We start from the raw sequence: 11443 nt of genomic DNA, 5'->3' as shown, positions 1-11443 counted from the left end.
ACGTGAGGGGTAGCATGGGAACTGACATGGGAATGGGGATTGGCAGTACAGTCCATGAGGTGGATGGGAACTGACTGGGAATGGGATTGGCAGTACAGTACGTGGAGGGGGTGATGGGAACTGACTGGGAATGGGATTGGCAGTACAGTCACGTGAAGGGTGAATGGAACTGACTGGGGAATGGCGAGGATGGCAGTACAGTCCGCCGATTCGGGTGATGGGAAACTGACTGGGAATGGGGATTGGCAGTTACAGTACGTGAGGGGTGATGGGGAACTGACTGGATGGGTGGCAGTACAGTACGTGAGGAGGTGATGGAATGACTGGAATGGGGAATTGCATACAGTCTGTGAGGGGTGATGGGAACTGACTGGGAAATGGGATTGGCAGTACAGTCCTGAGGGGGTGATGGGAACTGACTGGGAATGGGATTGGCAGTACAGTCCGTGAGGGGTGATGGGAACTGACTGGGAAGGGGATTGGCAGTACAGTCCGTGAGGGGTGATGGGACTGACTGGGAATGGGCGATTATCTCTCTGTCTTAACATCCATTCTTGATCAGTCAGACGGAAGACTCGACAGCGCTTCTCTGCGTACCTTTCTCTATGAAGTCATGGCGATTTTAAATAGTAGGCCCCTAACTACGGAATATCTGAATGATCSATTAGGTCCAGAACCTCTCACMCCAAATCACATCTTGARAATGAAGRCCACAGTTATCTTACCGCCACCTGGACAGTTCATCAAGGAAGATCTTTATCTCCGCAAGAGATGGCGCAGAGTACAATTCTTAGCCAATGAATTCTGGACAAGGTGGAAGAAAGAGTACCTCCTAAACCTCCAACACAGACAGAAATGGAATAAAGACAGAAGAAACGCAAGGATTAATGACATTGTCATCTTGCAAGATGATACTGCACCACGCAACCAGTGGAAATTGGCAAAGGTTACAGAAGTGTACCCGGGACAGGATGGCCGGGTGAGAAGATTCAAGTTACTGATCAGCGACTCCTGGATGAGAGAGGTAAACGCATCACCAAACCCACCTATCTGGAGAGGCCCATCCATAAGACAGTCACCCTCCTGGAAGCCAATCAAGAAACCTGCAGACCCCTTTCACAGAAATCACCGGTGATTGGTGGGAGTGTAACTGACAGTTAGACTTACAGGTTATGTCGTTGTTTTGTGTTTGAATTGTTTACGTGTCCGCTGTGCGGGGAAATGATAAGACAAGCGGAACTACGTAGCTAATAACTGTTGTAACGGGGATCCTTATTGTAGCAACACACTTTTGGAGGGAAGGCAATCCCGCGCTGTGCTAGCTAAGTTTTCATGTCATCGGGTGTAGTTCATAAAGTTTGAAGCGTATATGTTAGGATGGTAACGTTATAATAATTAAGGATGAAGCGTGAATTCATGCCAGGAATAATAAGTGTGAAGTTTGATTTCCTCCCTTCTGTAATAAGCAGCCAATTAGGTATTTTTCCTTTATTCATGTGTTTAATCTAATACTGTTATAGCGCCGGCTAAACTGTTTATGTATGTAAGCACTTCAGAGTTATACCAAGCTAATAAGTCACTCGTAAGATAAGGTTGTAAGAGTGTGCTTAACTGTATTTTCATTTACTTTATAGTTCTCACGGAAGGTGATAATTCTGACTAAATCTACAGAATAAAGCCGCCAGTTAAAATCAAGGAACGGTTGTGCTCGTGGTTACTGGAGGGAGCTACACATTATGTGTGGTGAAGCACTGTGAGGTGTTTCTCAGTGTTGCCACACAGAGGGGGAGATGCAGACAGTGAAACCAATGCATTGGATTCAACCCAACCAGAGAAAGACATCTGGTATTTTACTACAGAATCTACCCATTTAGTACAGAATCTATCAATACGAAACATCACCTCATATGTTATTTTTCCACACACTGTCTGGCAGGCAGTCTTGAAGCACATCCCTTTAGTATGTACAGAGTGCAGACAATACTGTGAGGTGCATGTATAATTTACAGTGTACAGTGTAGTGAAAGTCAAGTGTAGGGTGTGACTGAGGGTGTATCAGGATTCCCGTTCGTCTGAGAGGTTTGCTGAGGTGCAGGAAAAGCGATTGGAGCGATGCCTCGCCTCCTCTTTACTACTCCCATCAACCCGTCCAAGGTGATAAGGACAGACTGTCTCTGGGGACGCCTTAGCGCCAGACCAAACTGTGTAGAGAAGGATGAATGTCCCTGTCTCTCCATCTATTGCTTTCATTTTCTCTCTCTTTCTGTACTCTCGCTATCTTTAGCTTTCCCTCCTTTATGCACCTTGATGCGTTCTCTCTCTCTCTTGTGTTCTCTCTCTCTCTCCTGTGTTCTCTCTCTCATTATGTTCTCTCTTCATCGCTCTCTCTCTCTCTCTCTCAATTCAATAGCTTTATTGGCATGGGAAACATATGTTAACATTGCCAAAGCAAGTGAACTAGATAATAAACAAAAGTGAAATAAACAATAAAAATGAACAGTAAACATTACACTCACAGAAGTTCCAAAATAATAAAGACATTTCAAATGTCATAGTATGTCTATTTACAGTTTAGTAGCTGTAAGTACAAAAGGGAAAATAAATAAACTTAAATATGGGTTGTATTCTCTCTCTCTCATTATGTTCTCTCTCTCTCTCTCATGTTCTCTCTCTCTCATTATGTTCTCTCTCTCTCTCTCTCATTATGTTCTCTCTATCTCATTATGTTCTCTCTCTCTTTCCTCCTGTCTCTTTTCTCTGTTTTTTTATGCCTGCTGTATTTACAACACTACATTTTACAGTAGTATTTGTGGTTTAATGGTTAAGTTGCTGAGAATATTGTTTAGAATAGTGAGGTAATATGAAACAGGTAGGTTAATTTGAGGCAAATTCCTTTCAAAACAATGATGTAAGTCTGCTTCCCGGGAATCCAGTAACTCAAGTATTTGAGTTAATATTCTCAAGTATTTGAGTTACTGGTGCACCCAGTCACCCTTTCTCCATCACGTGAGACCTTAAACAGGGAAAGATAAGGGAAAGCAAATGACCTTATTAAGATCAGATGCAAAAAACATGGCAGGAAGTGACACCAAATTTCAGATTGAAAGATTACAATATTATTAGATGGCCAGAAGGGGTAGACCAAGAGGAACATTGAGGTTCATGCATGGCACTGAAACTAAATCCATTATATTCAATACAATTTGAATCAATCCATAAAAACATTAGGTCATTCAATCGGTGATTCAAAAAAGTATAACTAGAATTAGGCATTCATCTGCATTTGTCAAGATTTATTGTCAGCTGTAATTGGTGTTTGTAGCCTAACACGTGGGGAGCAGAGCGACATCTAGCCGTGACACAGTTCTCTATGGAAATTCTTATAGTAGCCTATTTCAATAGCTGAGCATATCACGGCAGTTTACTGGCATCTAGCAAGCATAAAACATGTCCATGTGCAATCTATTTACCGTTTTCGTTCGTTAAAATCAACACTGCATTATTCCAGGTCACTAATTCGTTGAAAACAAATAATTAAATGTCTTTCTATAGCGGCCAATGGCGGGAATACGAGCTACTCGATGAGATCCTTTGTCCCGCTCTGCTCCCGCTTTCCGCAAAATGACAGTGCCCTATCATGTCATATTGACCATGTAGCGACCACAGCCTCGTTCGAAAACATTCCCTGCACAACAAAGCGCACTGTCACCGCTCTGCGCAATAGGAAGACCACCTCAATGTATTAATAGCAAAACAAAGGCTATTGGTGCGCTAAACTGATAATTAAACAACAAAAAACAAACGTCTCCATGCATAATTATGTTATGCATGCATATTTATGATTTTATATCAACAAATGTATAAGAAATGTAATGCACTAGCAGAAAAAAATCACTGCAAATGGGAAAATGCAATAAAGGGGAAAGGACGCACTCTAAACCAAAGCCATCGTGTAATTGGATATAGGCCTAGGTAACAAAACAGTAATAAGCTCACCTTAACTTTCCTGTTTTCTTACACGTCAGCGCTCCGTCCGTCTCTTACAAATTAGATTGATTCCACATGGTGTTCTCAGCAGCACCCACTCCAAACTGCTGAAAGCGCGTGTTTAGCAATAGTCATCAATATTTCGTATTATAACGTATAACGTGTGGTTAGGCCTAATATGTGTTACGACTGCTCTTAAGTGAATGTTGTCGTTTTTGTCTCTTTGAAAAACAGCGTGCAGCTTCCTCCTCTGCTGTTTGTATCCCTCGTATGAAATGCTTTCGCCCAGCTCTACATTGTTGACATCCGAGCGCTGACGTCACCCTGTCCCTCATTCACAACATTGCGCTGTGCAGAAATTACACCACAGCCCCCGTAGATTTTAAATTTTACTCCAAATGGTGGGCGCATTTGGGATTGGTGAATTGCCTTTACAACCATGTCACCGTAAATTCCGTTATTATTGTAGATGTGTGTGATTCACCGCGGAGCAAGGAACGGGAGAATGGCTAGGGATAATGAAGCGCCTACAAATGATGATCCTTTGAACCACCATCAACAGGCTAAAATAACATCCTTTGGATGCATATCATCATGCCAACCCGAAGATATACATAAAAAAAATAAACACTACATTTTGACAGCATAATTTAAGAATAATACATCTCACTTATGACATTTATTACCAACCCCCCCCATTAACTGATTATAACCACTCAGAGAAAAACAATCTCATAGTGCACATCATCAGCTTCCCCTTGAGTAGATGCTCTTCAGACTCATTCACATCCCTGTTAGCCTACACCTAGGACACATAAAGCATAATCTCATCCTGCTATAGATCCTTGACTGACTGAACAGTCTCCAGCCTTTTTAAATTTTATTTTTTAACCTTTATTTAACTAGGCAAGTCAGTTAAGAACAAATTCTTATTTACAATGACGGCCTACCCCTGCCAAACCCTAACCCAGACAACGCTGGTCCAATTGTGCGCCGCCCTATGGGACTCCCAATCCCGGACGGTTGTGATACAGCCTGGAATCGAACCAGGGTGTGTAGTGATGCCTCTAGCCCTGAGATGCAGTGCCTTAGACCACTGCGCCACTCCGGCACCTACTCTGAGTCAATATTCACATCATAAAAATGAATTCCCTTCGACCACACCCACAAATTGGGGAAAACAGACATTCTTTCCCATTGAGCCCCATTGTAAAATAGCCGACTTTGTCGTCGATTTTATGTTATACAGAACTAACCAAACATTCAGAAAAGTATAGAGAAACTTATAATAATACTTATAGTATAGTATTATTATAAGTATTTACACCCCTGAGTCAATACATTGTAGAAGCGGCGATTACACCTTTGCGGCGATTACAGCTTTGAATCGTCTTGGGTATGTCTGTATCAGCTTTGCACATCTGGTTGTTTTAGGAATTTTCTTCTATTCATCCTTGCAGATTTTCTCAAACTCTGTTAAATTAGATGGGAAGCAGCAGTGAACAGCAATGATCATGTCTTTCCACAGATTTTCTATGGGATTAAATTCTGGGCTTTGGCTGGGCCACTCAAGGACTTTCACATTCTTGTTCTGAAGCCATTCCAGCATTGCTTTGGCTGTATGCTTGGGGTCATTGTCCTGTTGGAACGTAAATCTTTGCCCCCAGTCTAAAGCCGTTTGCACTCTGAAGCAGCTTCTCATCAAGGAGTTCCCTGTATTTAAATCCATTCATTGTTCCCTCTATCCTTGCCATTCTCCGAGTATCCCCATAGCATGATACTCCCACGACCATGCTTCACGGTAGGGATGGTGTTAGACGTGTGATGAGCTGTGCCTGGTTTTCTCCAGACATAGCGCTTTTCATTCAGGCCAAATAGTAAATGTTTGGTCTCAGACCACAGAATCTTTTGCCTTATGATCTCAGAGTCTTTCAGGTGCCTTTTTGCAAACTCCAGGTGTGCTGTCATGTGCCTTTTTATCAGGAGTGGCTTCCATCTGGCCACTCTCCCACAAAGCCCAGATTGATGAAGTTCTGTGGAGACTGTTGTCCTTCTGGCAGGTTCTCCCATCTTAGCCAAGGAACTCGGTAGTTCTGTCCAAAAAATCATCCTCAGTGACAATTATTTGGATGTTATGTGCACAAATTGTTTTTCATATCCAATTCAAATCTGTTCTGCTTCCTGCAGTCTGAACAGCCAAAAAGCACAAGGAATCAGATATTTCAAACCACATTTCAAACCTCCTTCTTAAGTGGTTTGAAATCAGATTATAAATCAGATTCCTGGCCATGCAACTGATTTATTTGCTCTCAAGTGGTTTTTAGACTGCTATTTGGCATATCTTGTTGCTTGCTAGCTACTCTGTTCACAGTTTGACAAGAACATGTGGTAGCTAGCTAACTAACTTGTTAATTATTTACAGACAAATTAGTGAATGCTAGAGAGCTAAACAGCTGCCTAGCTAGCTAGTTGACTGCTGTGGCTTGTTTTAAAAGTTGGATCAATGTATCCTTTGAGGCTTTAAAAGTGTTCTTACACTGTGATTTTGAACACCTAAAGCAACTGGGAAACATCCATGGCAGGCATTGTTGTCAACATATTAGCTTGCTAGCTACCTCACTTCTGAGCTATGGGAAGCATGAGCACCACAACCAATCATCCTACACCACTGCGCACACACCCGCCATGAAAATTAGCGTAGCCATGTAAACAAATGACTGCTGGCTGAACAAACACCAACCAGATTTAGTCACTTGTAACTTGCAGTTTGGGCAGTCAGTATTCCAAAACGGATTTCAAAAACAAAACTGAGAATTTGAGCATTAAGCCTTTGAGCATTAAGGCCTGTGAACAAGGCTTTAGTCACCCACAGTGAAACATCCAGACAACCTATTTCAAGATAATTATTCCAGGCTGTAAGACAGAATGTGTGAGTCTCCACCAGAACAAGAATCTCACCTGGACAAACAACAGAGCTACATTTCATATGAATGATCAATTATAGACAATCATAATTTCAGTCATCATTTATGGCCATATGTTACATAATTAGACAGATATGATTCAGAGGTTGAGAGAGTGTCCTCTCCTCTGCATTATGCAGAAACGTAGGACTATTGGTTCAGTACGGAGGCTGCATTAGTCAGGCAGAGAGAGCGTGATTTATAATATAGAGACAGCAGATCCCCAAGGAGCTGGCAAGCTATTACGTTTTATCAGGTTGCCACAGACTTGCTGCTCCTGGAGCCCATTTATTTTCCCTGGGTGGTATTCAGATCAGCCCACATTCTCAATGTCAAGTGGTATAAATAATCAAAGCTGATTCAATCTGCTCAACAGCAGGAAATTATGTACAAAGTGGTAATGCAAGGAGCCAGTGATGGGGATAATCACACAATTTACCTATGCTTCAAATACAGTGTAAAATTGACAAGGAAGAAACACAGATTTTGCTTTGCTAGTCATGTCCCATATACGCTACTGCCAACAATGCATTTCTACAACAGATACTGGAGACAAAATAGACAGGGAGACCCAACTACACACAGTCAAACTGACAAGGCTCTCAGAAAACTAAACAACATGAGACCATTGCCTACGTTTGAACATGACCTGATATTGAACAAGACACTTCTGCAAGTGAAAGAAAATAGCAGAGCTCTCGATAAAAGGAAGTGGAGGACTAGGCTTAGCCACACTGGGGGGCTTTGAGGAATTAGTCTGTCACCAAACCATACTGTCAATTCCCTCGTTTCCTCTACTCCTTTCTTTTTAAAGGAGAGATTACAGATGATACAGCAGTGACAGATCAGCTTGTTATTTTTCTTGATGGYAACATGCAGGCTACATTCCTGCGTGGGCAGGTTGGTGGGTGGGGCCTTGGGTTCAAACTGTCCAAATGTTTTGTTTAAGACCGAATGATTGTATGGAAGCATTCATACACAGAACTTGAAATTGAACAACCATATCAAATTATTGCATCCAAGATTATCATACTCCAGTTTTGACCTAATCAAGCTACTGAAATATGATGGTAACTTTTGAAACACTTTCAAGAAAATTGGTTTTGCAAACATTATGAACACAATATCTATCATACATACTTCACAAAATAATGTTGTAGTTTTTGGATATAACTTCATACTCGCAAACAAGTCAATGTAAGGGTCAAAGACAAAGCATATTTATTCACCATGCAGGGTATATCCCTCAGGTTAATGTCAGGCTGCTCATCATACTGTAGCCACAACATTTACCTTCCAGAGAACAATATAACATTTACAGGAAAGAAACAAGTGAATGCTCCATGTGATGAAGATACTGTAGTAGGTTTCTTACTTTAACTATATTTTCACAGTAGCTAGCTTGTAACAGGAATACCAGGAATGACGGAGAGTGAGATCATCAGTCTTCTTAGCCAACACAAGCCAGTCATGTTAGTCACTAGTCAGTGATATAACCGTCATCCTCACTGCACTGCAGACAAAGCAAACCCCCTCTATTGTCACTGTGCTGTTTCAACTGGGAGAGACAAAAACGTACTTCAGAAACATAAAAATGCTTTCAGATTTTGATCCATACCTTCCTCATATACTTAATTTACACTGAACAAAAATATAAACGCAATATGTAAAGTGTTGGTCCCATGTTTCATGAGCTGAGATAAAAGATCACAGAAATGTTCCATACGCAGAAAAATCTTATTTCTCTGAGATTTTGTTTACATCCCTGTTAGTGAGTATTTCTCCTTTGCCAAGATAATCCATCCACCTGACAGAAGCTGGTTAAACAGCATGATCATTACACAGGTGCAACTTGTGCTGGGGACAATAAAAATACACTAAAATGTGCAGTTTTGTCACACAATATTGATGTCTCGAGTTTTGAGAGTGAGTGCAATTGGCATGCTGAATGCGGGAATGTCTACCAGAGTTGTTGCCAGAGAATTTAATGTTAATTCCTCTACCATAAGCCACCTGGCTGTACGTCCAACCGGCCTCACAACCGCAGACCATGTGTAACCACGTCAGCCCAGGACCTGCACATTTGACTTCTTCACCTGCGGGATCGTCTGAGACTAGCCACCCAGACGGCTGATGAAACTGTGGGTTTGCACAACCGAAGAATTTCTGCTAAAACTGTCAGAAACCAGGGAAGCTCATCTGCATGCTCGTCATCCTCACCAGGGTCTTGTCCTGACTGCAGTTCGACGTCGTAACCGACTTCAGTGGGCAAATGCTCACCTTCGATGGCCACTGGCACGCTTGGGAAGTGTGCTCTTCACGGATGAATCCCGGGTTCAACTGTACCGGGCAGTTGGCAGACAGCGTGTACGGCGTCGTTAGTGCAAGTGGTTTGTTGATGTCAACGTTGTGAACAGAGTTCCTCGTGGTGGCGGTGGGGTTATGGTATGGGCAGGCATAAGGTACGAACAACAAACAGAATTGCATTTTATTGATGGGAATTTCAATGCACAGATACCGTGACGAGATCCTGATGCCCATTGTCGTGCTATTCATCCAAAGGTATCACCTCATGTTTCAGCATGACAATGCACGGCCCATGTCGCAAGGATCTGTACACAATTCCTGGATGCTGAAAATGTCCCAGTTCTTCTATACTCACCAGACATGTCACCCATTGAGGATGTTTGGGATGCTCTGGATCGACGTGTACGACAGCTTGTTCCAGTTCCTGACAATATCCTGCAACTTCGCATAGCCATTCCACAGGCCACATTCAACAGCCTGATCTACTCTATGTGAAGGAAATGTGTCGCACTGCATGAGGCAAATGGTGGTCACACCAGATACTAACTGGTTTTCTGATCCACACCCCTACCTGTTTTGAAGGTATCTGTGACCAACAGATGCATATCTGTATTCCCAATCATGTGAAATCCATAGATTAGGGCCTAATGAATTTCTTTCAATTGACTAGTTCCTTATATGAACTGCAACTCAGTAGAATCTTAGAAATTGTTGTGTTTATATTTGTGTTCCGTGTAGCTTTAAAAGGAGTTCATAACTTTACTCAGTAGTTTTGATAAGCACACATGTGAACAGGGGCTACCAAAATGATTTGTTATGCATCACACGCATGACAGAGGACAAAACTGAAATAAAGGAGATTAAAAAACAGTGCTCAAAGGGTGTCACCATGTGGTTTAAAAAAAGGGACAAGTCAATTGAAATAATGACATTTGTGCAGATATTATTCTACAGAATATACAGAATATACCAAAACCATTGAAATCGTAGATATTAGGAACTGTTTTATGCACTTAAGTATACAGGCATTTCAGATACACTGAGTGACACACAAAGTGCAAATTAAATCAAAAAGATATGCTAGGGCAACATTATATTAGCGATGTCCTTTATACAAATAATGTAAAAATAGCCTTTTCTTGTGTGCATTACCTTTTATTTGAGTACTTTTGAAATCCTTAGATATACAGTGAGCTCCAAATGTATTGGAACAGTGACATCTTTAATTTGAGGGTAATTTCATCCATATACGGTGAACTGTTTAGAAATTACAGCACTTTTTGTACATAGTCCCCCCATTTACAGTTCTATTGAGCACAAAATAACCTGAAACAACCAAAACAAAGAGCAAATACATCCAACAAGTGACTCCAAAATGACACAATACATTATTTACCATTCATTTCTATTGGGCACAAAACAATCTGAAACACAACCAAAACAAACAGCAAATTATTTTCAACAAGTTTGTAGAGTCACAAGCTTGATGTAATCATTGTGTACTAGGAAATGGGACCAAATACTAAACGTTTGACTACTTTTATACACATACAAGTGAATTTGTTTTTTGGTCCCTAAAATGGGGGGGGGGGGGGGGGGGGGGGGGGGGGGTACAATGTACAAAAATTTATGTAATTTCTAAACGGTTCACCTGATATGAAAATAAATAAATACCCTCAAATGAAAGCTGACAGTTTGCACTTCAACCTCATAGTCATTGTATCATTTCAAATCCAAAGCGCTGAAGCACAGAGCCAAAACAACAACAAATGTGTCAATGTCCCAATACTTTTGAGCTCACCGTACATTCAAAAGTGCATTGACGACATCTGGTTTTGCAAGTCAAAACGCTATTTTTAAAAATACAGTACAGAAAGTGAGATATAGCCTAAGGCAACTTGTGAACACGCGCACAGAGAGGGCAAATAAAGCGAACAAAAGWGTATAACACATTGGTGGAAGTGCTAGAACAAGACCAAACTCTTAGTCCACAACCAGCACATACACATTTAACACTATAGGGGTGAATACAAAAGTGAAATAATTGACTAAATTAACAAAATATAAAAACTAATACTTAGTGGTGGTGGCATTCTAAATTTAGAGAATGAGAAGAAAAAATATCTAAAACCTACAAGGCAGAAAGATTGAGAAAGATCTCAAAACAAATGTAAAACTTTGCTGAT

The sequence above is a fragment of the Salvelinus sp. IW2-2015 genome, linkage group LG9 (assembly GCF_002910315.2).
Source record: "Salvelinus sp. IW2-2015 linkage group LG9, ASM291031v2, whole genome shotgun sequence".
NCBI classification, from domain to species: domain Eukaryota; kingdom Metazoa; phylum Chordata; class Actinopteri; order Salmoniformes; family Salmonidae; genus Salvelinus; species Salvelinus sp. IW2-2015.
This window is presented reverse-complemented; position numbering follows the sequence as displayed.